This window comes from Eublepharis macularius, chromosome 4 (assembly GCF_028583425.1).
Source record: "Eublepharis macularius isolate TG4126 chromosome 4, MPM_Emac_v1.0, whole genome shotgun sequence".
Taxonomy (NCBI): Eukaryota; Metazoa; Chordata; class Lepidosauria; order Squamata; family Eublepharidae; genus Eublepharis; species Eublepharis macularius.
In genome coordinates this window covers 66,939,584-66,951,181 of record NC_072793.1, presented here as the reverse complement: position 1 = coordinate 66,951,181, position 11,598 = coordinate 66,939,584, and positions in this window count along the sequence as shown.

Below are 11,598 nucleotides of genomic sequence, written 5' to 3'. Positions count from 1 at the left end.
AGTTTAGAGACATTGTAAGTAATAGTCTTATAAGAATGTACACAAAGAAATGTCTGAATGAATAAGCACTTGCTTTACCATTAAAAGATGTGAAGCTGTCAGTTCTGTGGGAAAATTCCAGAAGAGGCGAAATATGTTCCTGCCTTCAAAGGCTTGGTGCCATTTTAAGCTTTTACCTATATCATGGCTACTATCTTAAATTAACTTTAGGTAAACCCATTCAAATGGCTAGTTTACTTACTTAAGTTATCTTCATGACATTTTAACTAGTTCTTTATAAATACGCATATACACTTCTATTGACAAAGTAGATGAGGATTTCATCTTAGCAGTTCTGAGGGACAGAAACTTGGATATGGATTTTTTAATAGATAAAAAACATTTTTGATGCAAATTCATTAAGTTTTCATTATTATTGTTCTCTTCTTCAGTTTATAAGTGAAACAAAGACATCTTTTTGTTATAATAACTACTTGTATTTGTTTACTTTGATTTTAAGTTTATACTTTATAGTCTCTTTGGAACATTTGCCAATTTTACTATATCTCTATAAGGACAATGTCAAAAGTCTGTTGTAAATATCCGTACTAAAAAGATGCACGAGTACACTTTGAAAGTAAGACTGAAATGCCATCACAATCATTGTGATGTGTAGTCAATTATCTTGAGCTGAGGGTCAGAACGAAGCCTCTTGGTGTAAGGAGGTATGACTTTGGCAGCCAGAACAAGCCAGTACTCTGTTTCATTACAAGCAGGACATTCTTTGCAGTCTTGGTATATCCTTATTAGTATAACCTTTCTCTCTTTGAAGGTTCTTTTAATCACTCCATATATAGGAAAGTAGTCTACTTGAGTGAGGTAACACAAATCTGACTGCTTTTATAGACTCCTACTGGAACTCCCATGAGGCCTTTTTATATATGTTTGCCATGATCTACCTAGGGGCTATAGCCATGCAGAAGCAGGCTTTTGCATCTGTATCCCTAGCTGGATAGAAAATTAAATGCATAAATGAATGTGGTGTGCACTGTTCTCCAGGCTGTTCCAACAGCTGAGGTGGAACGTGCACAGCCCTCTTTAAAAAGGCAGAATTTCCTAGTTGACTATTCATGAGAGATGAGCAATAGCTGGGAATGGATTCTGTCCTGCCTACTCTCCAGTTTGGCGTAGTGGTTAAGAGCAGCAGGACTCTAATCTGGAGAACCGGGTTCAATTCCCCACCCCTCCACTTTAAGCCAGCTGGGTGACCCTGGGTCAGCCACAGCTCTTTCAGAGCTCTCTCAGCCCCGCCCACCTCACAGGGTGATTGTCATGAGGATAATAATAACACTCTTTGTAAACAGCTCTGAATGGGTGTTAAGTTGTCCTGAAGGGCAGTATATAAATTATTTCCCACAAAACAGCTGCTATCAAGGGACAAACAGCTATTGAACCAGGCATGCAAATCACAAACACCACACCCATTGGGCATGCAATTTCCCATCCAGACATGGTTGCTCTGAGAACTAGAGCTGTTATCAGTAAGTGCAATACATCCTGTATATTTAAATGCTTTCCAGAACTTTTATTTGCAAATTTTTATTTTATTATTATTGATAGAAAATGTAGGAGAAGTTAAGATTTTCATTGCTTTTCTGAAAAGTCTGCTTGATAGTTTTCTGGGTAAAGAAAAATTTAAGCAGAAAACGGAAATAAATAAGTGCTCTGGCCAATGACCAGAATGTGGTCAAATCTCTTTGTTTACTTTTCCAACTGTTCTCTGTTCCCCAACTCTCTCTCTCTCTCTCTCTCTCTCTCTCTCTCTCTCTCTCTCTCTCTCTCTCTCTCTCTCTATATATATATATATATGCTTGTGGGCTTATCTTAAGCATTTTTTTGCAACATTAGCCTGGATCCACTGAAAATTTTCATGAACAGAAGGGATTTCTCTCTGTAGACCTTGACTTCCTTGATTCATTCTGCAACCAAAAATGCGCACCAATGTTGGTCCTAAGGAACGGGACTGCCAAGAACATTATAAGGAGGAGTCAGAGGTCTGCAACAGGAGAGAGCAATCTGCCAGAATCACCTCCTCTCTGTCTATGAAAATCCTCTTTTGGATCCCAGCCATTGGTACCAAATTCCAACAAAGATGAAATTGTGAGATGACTTCAGAGATTCTTACTTAAGAGAAACATCCAAACAATTTTAAAAGAGCTAACTGTTTGAGCAAACTACAGACATTTTTCAGGAATGATCTGTGCATCCTACTTGGGATTCTGTACTAGAGAATCTTGCCGCTCAATAGCACTGGATCTATCAGGAAACTAAAAAGGGTGAAGAAACTCCCTGTGCAGTAGGAGACATCAGTAATACCTGGTTCACTGAAGTTCACTACGATATGTCAAGGTGAAGTTGAAGATTCCCACTCAGGAATAGCTTCTGATGAATTTCAGCAAAAAGTATAGATGAAATTTCATAGAGGGTGGGATTCTGCACATGCCTAACTTGGGGATGAGCCCTATTGAAATCAATGGGACTTACATCTGAGTGTCGTGGCTAGCAGTTAATTTAGGTATTTTAATCTCTATTCTTGATATGCATCTTGGAAGAAAACCACAATAGATGCTTTGACTGTTTCTTGTCCACACTGTGAACTTTGAAGATTACCAAGAACGTTATTAAATACTTTAAGATTATTGATCTCTTGACTCCAACAATAAAGACTAAATTTGTTCATGACCAATCATTAGAAGGGAATTGCTCTATCGTGGGATAAACAGGATTGAATCCTACTATTATTCTCCTGGTGGTTGTTCTGAAATGCTGCAGGATAAGCACCTCATTTGCAAAAAATCATAGAAGCCTTTTTGCAAAGCAGATGAAACAGCAAGAAGATTCCCTCCCCAACTTGTTTCTTTTTTAATCAGTTCAGAGGATTTATCCAGTGATATACTTGGCTATTAGATTTCATATATACATCCACACACAAACAAGTAAATGCATACAATGCAATATTTTCACAGTGGACACAGGATTTGGTGTTTCTTTTGTGACTTCTGTGATATTGTGATCTATACGGGGGCCTTGCTCATGTTATGTTTTTCTGACCTCATGTAAGCACTTCTATTCTTGACTTTGCTGGGGCTGAGTCAGTCTGTTGCACTTTGATGTAGATCAAATGGCACCCACTGAATTACCTCTTCTAATTTTTTTCTTATGTAGTTCACTTTGTACATATGTGTAATGTCAAAATTGTTTACAGTTTATTTTGTGCGTACTTGTGGATTAAAAAAAGCCAATTTAAGACAAAAACTACAATGAGAAAAAAGAAGAAAATATTAAAAATGAATCAATTTTACTGGAAGGTGTTTAAAAATGAATGTGCTTAATTCAGTATACACATAAATTGAATATGGTCTCACATGAATGCATGTAACTCCATGTTGTCAGTCCCCACCAGTGAGGTTACTTGGCAATATTCTGCAGTGTGTGAATAGCAAATATACATAAAAAGAAATCTACTGTGACTCTGACAAATATAATTCAGTAATCGTTTTTTTAACTGTACTATGTAAAAAAAAACAAATATGTAGCTTTTAGCTTGCTCTATTTCCCTGTTATGGACAAGATCCTTACCAAAACAGTTCTCCAAAAATTACATACTAATGATTGGAGTGAACTGGAGTCACTCATAGAGTGTTATCTACTAGTTCATTAATTTGACAAACTTCCTGTTTAGATGGCAAAGTAATTTTTAAGCCATAAATCTATTGCCATTCTGCCAGAGGTGTACTTCTGGCAAATGGAAGGGGAAATAAATCCTATTTTCTTTAGATAATCACTCAATATGGAGAAACCAATCTGATATTAAAAGCTACACTATTCTGTTCTAACTCCTTCTCTGGTAGTCTAGTGAAAGCATATGGTTATCAGTATTGTGAAACTACTACATGGCTGCAAATCTGCAACTATCGTGTCTCACTATTAAAAAAGTTCATTTCATGCAATTTGTGAGAGGACTTATCATAATGAATCATTCAATCATTTGGCTGTGTGGAGAGGAGATCATAGATTTGCAATTTAGCATTCTTGACAGCATCCTAGCATACCTCACCGCCTGATTCACAATTTTCTTGCAAGTGCTAGGATTTAAGCTCATTAACATCCTGGTTCTAATCATATCTTTATAGATGCAAATTCCACCCCATTTAATGGAGCTTACCTCAAAATAAATGCCTTTTTTTTGGTTTGCATGCCCAAACTCAAGCCCACTCACTCAATCCACTTTGGCCAATGGTGACATAGCCAAGTGGCAGCCCTGTCTTGAGAACAGGACTTGGGCATGCAATGAAGCCAATCCCACTTCACCAAGCACCAGATGCAGTTCACATTTACACATTCAGCTTATTTGTTATTTGTTACATGAACTGACAATAATGCTCTGATCTTATGCACATTTACAAGGAACCGATTTCCACTGAAGTCCACAGTACTTGCTATAAATTAAAGTTCTATAGGACTGGGATGCAAATTTACAGAGTATAAAAGTATGGTTTTATTATATATTGTCGAAGGCTTTCACGGCCGGAGAACGATGGTTGTTGTGGATTTTCCGGGCTGCATAGCCATGGTCTTGGCATTGTAGTTCCTGACGTTTCACCAGCAGCTGTGGCTGGCATCTTCAGAGGTGTAACACCAAAAGACAGAGATCTCTCAGTGTCACAGTCGATGGTTGCTACACCTCTGAAGATGCCAGCCACAGCTGCTGGCGAAACGTCAGGAACTACAATGCCAAGACCACGGCTATACAGCCCAGAAAATCCACAACAACCATGGTTTTATTATATTCAACATGTAGACTTCAGTCCAAGGACTTTACTTTTCTGAGTTGTGGATTTCTTAACTAGCTTGGAATCCAGTGCTTCAGGAGGCAGTATTTTCATTGTGATTGTAAAGGGCTGAAAACTGTAGCTAAGTAAAGCTGTAAGGCAGAATGACCAACCATGTTTCTTAGGATATAGTTTGAATGCCACCACTGTGATTTATTACACAAACACTGTTATTGCAAATATCAGTATCGTTTACAAGAGATGGACTACCTCCCTCTATATGATTTCTAAGGGGGAATTGAATGTTATTGCTGAAAGTGCATAAATGAAGGAGAGAAAACACTTCTGAAGAGTGGGAGCATGATTTTTGATTCTTATGAACACAAAGTTTAAGATGTCAAACAAATTACAAACAGGGAAATGTGCTGAACACATCCAGGAAATGAAGGGATAAACAGACAAGAAATAACATTACAATCTAATACAAAAAGAATATGGAGTTTGTTACTTGCTATCAATATATGTTGTATTCCACTCAGGATGTCAGGTGATTAAAGATTTTTTTGTAGATTAATCACCTGGCTTTTAATTGATTAATTAATCAGTAGCATTTAATTAAATGTGCATATCACCAAAAATTCAGTATAGATTTCTAGTTTAAGTATACTGAAGGAAGAGCTAAGAGATTCATTGAAATAAAATATAACAACATGGGACTTACTTCTGAGACGACCTTTTTAGGGGGAATGTGCATCTTGGTGCCATTAACTGCAAAAACAGCTGCCATAAAAAGCCTCAAAGGTCTCATTGCAAAGAATGGGGCCAAAGCTCATGATAATGGAAAAAACCAAACAGGTAAAATCCAAACTGGCAACGTCTCACCTGGAAAACACCAATAATGGTAAATGGTTCATTTAGAAACCCTATATTTGAAATTGAAACAAAAATTTTATCAGTGCACACTCCTAACAGGTAATATTATTCCTACTGTAGTTTAAACAGTGCAAGGGAGAAGAGTTAATTCCCCTCCTCTGCCTGTTCCACAGCACTATGACTTCAGTACAGATTTCTCTCTGCTGCTGTTTTCAGGGCCAAATATCCCATCTGACGCTTCAGTATTGGAATCCCAGTGTTACTGCAGTTTAGTCATAATATTCTCTTGTTCTTGAGCCATGCTGATTCAAACATAACCTTGCAGTGGTGATTGACCTGTGCTCAGACTGACTAACATATACTTTTGCTGATAGAAATCAAAATTGCATTTGTCATTCTTGATAAAACTTCATATTGCTGATTTTTAGATTGTCTGAAGCATTGCAATTCTTCCCCAGTACTGTTAATGCCAGATCAGGTAGCTGGTAATTTATACAGTTGATTTTTCTTAAGCTTTTAAAATCTGTACCACCATTTTATCAGAATCAATGAGCAAGATCACAAGACCTCATTGCCCCCTTTTAAAACAAGGTACTGTGTTTTGCCAGATGTTGGAACCTCACAGTTGGTGCTCCAAGGTTTATTAGGCTCTCGATTAACTTAATGTGATCTCGTTTCAATGAAATGGTCTCTGTTCATTCCTACTTTTATTTGAACACAATCCCACTAGGACTAACTCTACTAAGTACTAGCCAACATAAGTTACTTCACTGGACTAATTACCAACTTCTGATCTCAAGAATTCTGATCCGCCGAGCATAGCAAGGTGGAGAGTTAGGATGACTGATGAGGAAAAATCAGGGCAAAATCTACCAATTCAAGGATAGTAGTAGCAGAATTTGAGAGATCCAGAGTAGTAGTAAACAGAACAAAAAAATGGTTTGCTATGCTATCTTTGAAGTTTACTGTCTTTCTGACTATACTTATTTATTTTTAAATTTTGTAGTCTGACATTCAAGCCAAGTCATAGCATCAATAAAAGCAAAATCAGAGAGAACTAATTCAAAAGTTCAGAAATTAAATTTATCTACTCAAAATGGGGATTTTTTAGGGGGAAGAGTTCATGAAAGTCACCTATATTTACTTTATCTTCTTCAGAATTTGAGTCCGGTGGTACCTTAGAGACCAACAAGAATTTCAGAGTATGAGCATTCAAGAGTCAGAGCTCCCTTCTTTATCTTCTTCGTTTTCACTAGTAGCAACAATTGGGTTTGGCACAGTAACAAGGTGTCATTTTTGTATTCCAATGGTTCTCAGACTTTAGCAATTCAAGGACCCCCACTTTTTTGCAGATCCCCAAGCCCTCCCCTCCTCCTTTGCCAGCACACACCGCATATTAGACAACTCCTTTGCAAAGTGCAAGCAGCATAGATTCCATGGAAAAATTTCTCCTATCTGCAATTCAGTTTGGAAAGACCCCTATCAGCTACAATTTAAAAATCAGTTTAAGAAAAGTGGTTTTATTGTCTATCCAGAGCTTGAAGAAGACAGCTGATTTTATAGAATCACGATGCAAAAGACTCTAATCCAAGTTCTAATTAATCTCAACCCTTGATCAGAAGGGTTCATAAAAGAGAGTAAGGAATTTCTTTATTGATTCCAACCCAAGGATGGCTGAACATTCCAAGATGCTCTTGAAATAGGGAAAAAAAGCATCACCCGAACTGAAAACTTCTATTAATTTATTGCCTATGGCAGGATTGCCAGGTCCCTCAAGGGGGAAACTGAGGTTTGGGGTGGTGGTGGAAGTCCACCTTTCTAAAAGAGGAAAGGTGATTCTGCTCCTGAGAGGAAGAATCCTTTCCCTGTTCCTAAAAAGCAAAGAAGTATCAATTTTAACATTAGCCAGTTGGCATGAGAAAGGCTTGCCATCTGTCCTTACAAAGGAGAAGTTGCCTGCCTGGAATGCCTTCAAAAGCAGTCCTCATATTCCAGATTGTTGCTCTATTGTTAACCAAACATTGCAAGTCAGGGAAGGAAACATTATCCTCACTCTTTTCCTTTTCTTTTTTCTTCCTTTTTTTGTTTCAGATACTTCAAATGCCAGTTTATAGCCAAATGTTATTGGCTAAGTGGCATGACCATGACGATAAAGCAGAATGAGTACATGACAATGCCATAAACCAATGAGAGTTGGTTATGTGATGAAGCCTGAAGCATCTGGAATTAAAAGAGAGTAACAGCAATGCTTCCTGCTTTCAATCTGAAATTTTTAATTAAAAAAAGAGAGGAAATATGGCACTGAAAAAATGGCATCCAGTAATGTGGGTATGACCGCTGCTTCCGGTAACTTTTGCAGCTAGTGCTCTGAACTAAAATTGATGAAAGGTGCTTCAAGCTAGGGATGCTCAAACACAAGTTTGGATCATGTTCTGCTCACTGGTTGCAGACAAAAACAGACACTGACACCCTGTTTGGCTGTTCAAGAGCAGTTCAAGCTCGTTTGTCAGGATGCTTTTCTTTATTCAGACAGTAAAGTACAGTGCAATGCCATTGGCAGCATTTTGCATGTGCGTTTGCAGACAGCCTGTCACAGCATCCCGCTCCCCACAGACCTGGCCCCTGCTGCTTTCCACATTGTAGCCAATCACATTAACGAACAGTGAGCAAATTCATTTGTCATCCAGAGATTATACACTTTTTCAAAAAAAAATCTTACCATTTAGTGTTCATGTAAATCCATGTTGTTATTGAGCTTATTTCACACACATTCTTTCACAGCCTTTTAAGAATCATAGCCCCCCCCTACCCCCCCCCCCACACAGAGCCAGTTTGATATATTGGTTAAGAGTGGCAGGACTCTAATCTGGAGAAGCAGGTTTGATTCCCCACTCCTCCACTTGAAGCCAAGCTGGGTGACCTTGGGTCAGTCACAGATCTTCCAGAGCTCTCTCAGTCCCACCCACCTCACAGGGAAATTTTTGCGGGGATAATAATAACACATTTTGTAAACTGCTCTGAATGGATGTTAAGTTGTCCTGAAGGGCAGTAAAAAAATCAAATGTTATTATATAAATCAAATATTATTAATTACTTGACTTGAGCATCTATGACTGGGGGAGAACCAAATTCACCTACTGCACAGATGCAAGAGTGGCTTGCAAGAAAGAAGGAAATGGAAATACCACTATAGCCACTTCATAGCCATCTTCAGCCATGGGAAAAAATGAGATAAATATTTTAAGAAAGTAAGAAACAAATAAATAGAAAAATAATTATGAAAAAGGCTGTCCGTCAGCTGTTTGAGGCAGATTGCGGATAGGTGAACAGATCTGAGGAGCGGCTCATGACTGATTGCTGCTGTCAAATATGATATGCTTGCCAACTGAAACCCATTTGCCCCAAAGTTTGTGGCATCCCTGCTCCAAGGTACAGGCACAACTTTTGAGTTTATATGCAGAATTTCCTTTCTAATATGGATTTCTCACTCTAAACAAGGTAGATTCGGACCACTTCACACATTAGCATAGTCATGTATTTAAACTGCTTTTCAATAAATTCCATATGAATAGGTCATGGATAAAGGGCATTATTTGTAAGCCATGTGTGTTTCTTGATGTAGTCACTATCATAAGCAAAAAAAGAGGCAGTTAACATGATGTAGTCACTACCATAAGCAAAAAAGAGACAGTTAACACGATGGCATATTATATTGTCAGAAAATTGTCAGAAGCAATTCCATTTGTAATTTGATAAATTCTCTGTAGTCACCATCTGACTCATTAAGGTTGCATAAAGGTGATCATTCCTGTTAAGCTGGCACCAACTTCCCCATTTGTAATATCAGCGTATTAGCTCTGATCCAGCATTGATTTCTTGAAAACTGTATAAAAATAAATGAGGAAGTGACCTTTCATTGCAAGCATGTAGACTTTACTCGGTTGCCCTAATTCCAAAATGCAATGGCTTCCCATGCAAGTCAATGTGAAATTTACCAGTCTGGGTAGTTTGTAGACCAATTATTTCCAAGTATAATTTTTTAAGAATTGTCTGTTAAATTGTTTAAGCGAACAATCTACTTTCTTCGACAGAACAGTGCCAGAACATGCATGATGTATGGGGAGAGCTATTTATCACAAGGGATTTTATCCAGTAGGGGCCTGTGACAATCACACACACTACACGAACAGCAAAGAAATCAAATTTAGTCAACAAACAAAATTTGTGGCTTGAAGCCTGACAAAACTATTTCTCCTGAAATGGAAGCTAAAACTGGAGGAAAATATCTACCTTCAGCTTCCAAAGGTCTATAGAGCCATTTAATGTTCTAATAACAAACTAACACAATGTCTATACATTGTATCACTAGATCTTTAGATATAAATGAATAAATGAACAGTTTTAATGAAAGTTTAATATTAAAACTCAAATCGCTGTTTTGATGCCCAGTATTTCCCCTTAAATAAAGGTTTAAAAAATCCCTTCATGGGTATTACTCATGTTCTTCTGAAACCAAGACATACATTAAACTAGTCTGAAAGTTCCTGGCTTCTGAAATTTAGACACTACGACTCTTATAAAACACTGAGTGAATATTGCAAAAAGCATTACCAGATTTCAGTAATTTGTCACTAGATTAGTCCAGCTAGAAAATTAATTATGAGATGTAAGCCAAAATTAGGGGCTTGTGATGGGAAAGTGAAACATTAGCTCTGCAAAAAAACTCCACAATAAATCTGGGAAGCAAAAGAACTCTTACGTTTTTCTATAATAAAAGGAATTAAACAGGTGTCTTTTCGCAGTGAATACAAAATATTAGCCCATCCGAGTAATTGCGTCCCCAAACCAAAACCATGGATGTTAAAGGGAAAAAATACCTCTACATAGGACAATCTACCTGAAACCTTTAAAGGTGTGTAGAAAGACAATCTAACCTATGGGATGCTTCATGGCAGGGATGACATCACTACGTTGATTTTACTGTAATAGTAGGAGTCTTGAACTATTCAATTGGCTGGTAAAGGAACCTACTTCTGATGTTGTGATATCTAACCAATAGGGTTGCCAATAGGGGTGGGCAATGAGACAATTTTCATTATAGTTTCTGCTTCAGACTTTGGTGGGGGGATTTTTACCATGCTTGCTTATTTCTGGGTAGGCTATTACTAGTTTGTGAGTCCAATCTGTGGGATTTTCCCCCATTTGGGACCATTATTTTCAATGGGAAATCAATTCAGTGGTCTGGGGCAGCTGTTTATAAAAATAATGGCATCAGATTTGCCCAGAACACAGCCCTCCCTCTAATCTAATGAACTGAACAAAAGTGGCTGATTTTACAGACTCCCAAAGTAGGTCCCTCTCTGCATAGCCACACTTACATCTATTGATTTCTAAAATGGTGGCAGCCTAGCAGAATAGCTCCAGGCAGGGCATTGGCTTCATCTCTTGAATATCCTTTCATTTCATTTTCCTACTCTTACAATGACTGACTGACAATAAACAACTTTTACCTCTCTGCTGAAAACTATCCATTTGCCATCCTTCCTTTGTGGAGTTTGTTTAACAAAGTATGGTATGAGATTGGCAGTTTTCCCATTATTCCTTATAGTGATTTTTTTCAAGAAAGGTTGGAGTCACTGTTTTTCAAACAAATATCACCAAAACTGCAACAGAGCATCTTCTGCCTGTCTTTCATAACTCTCAAGTTTCAAGCAAATTGAACAAAGGAGTTAAATTCTAAAGACTCCTCAACAAACCCAGGCTTTCAGTTTCAAAAAGAAAGAAAACTCTCTCTCCAATCTACAAAGTAGGGGGGAAGGAGAATTACAACTCTCTTGGGATTGCAACATTTTGGGGTTGGCTGGGAGTGCTCAGTGCTTCCCCCCTTGCAAGGGTCTGATTGTAAGAAAGAGAT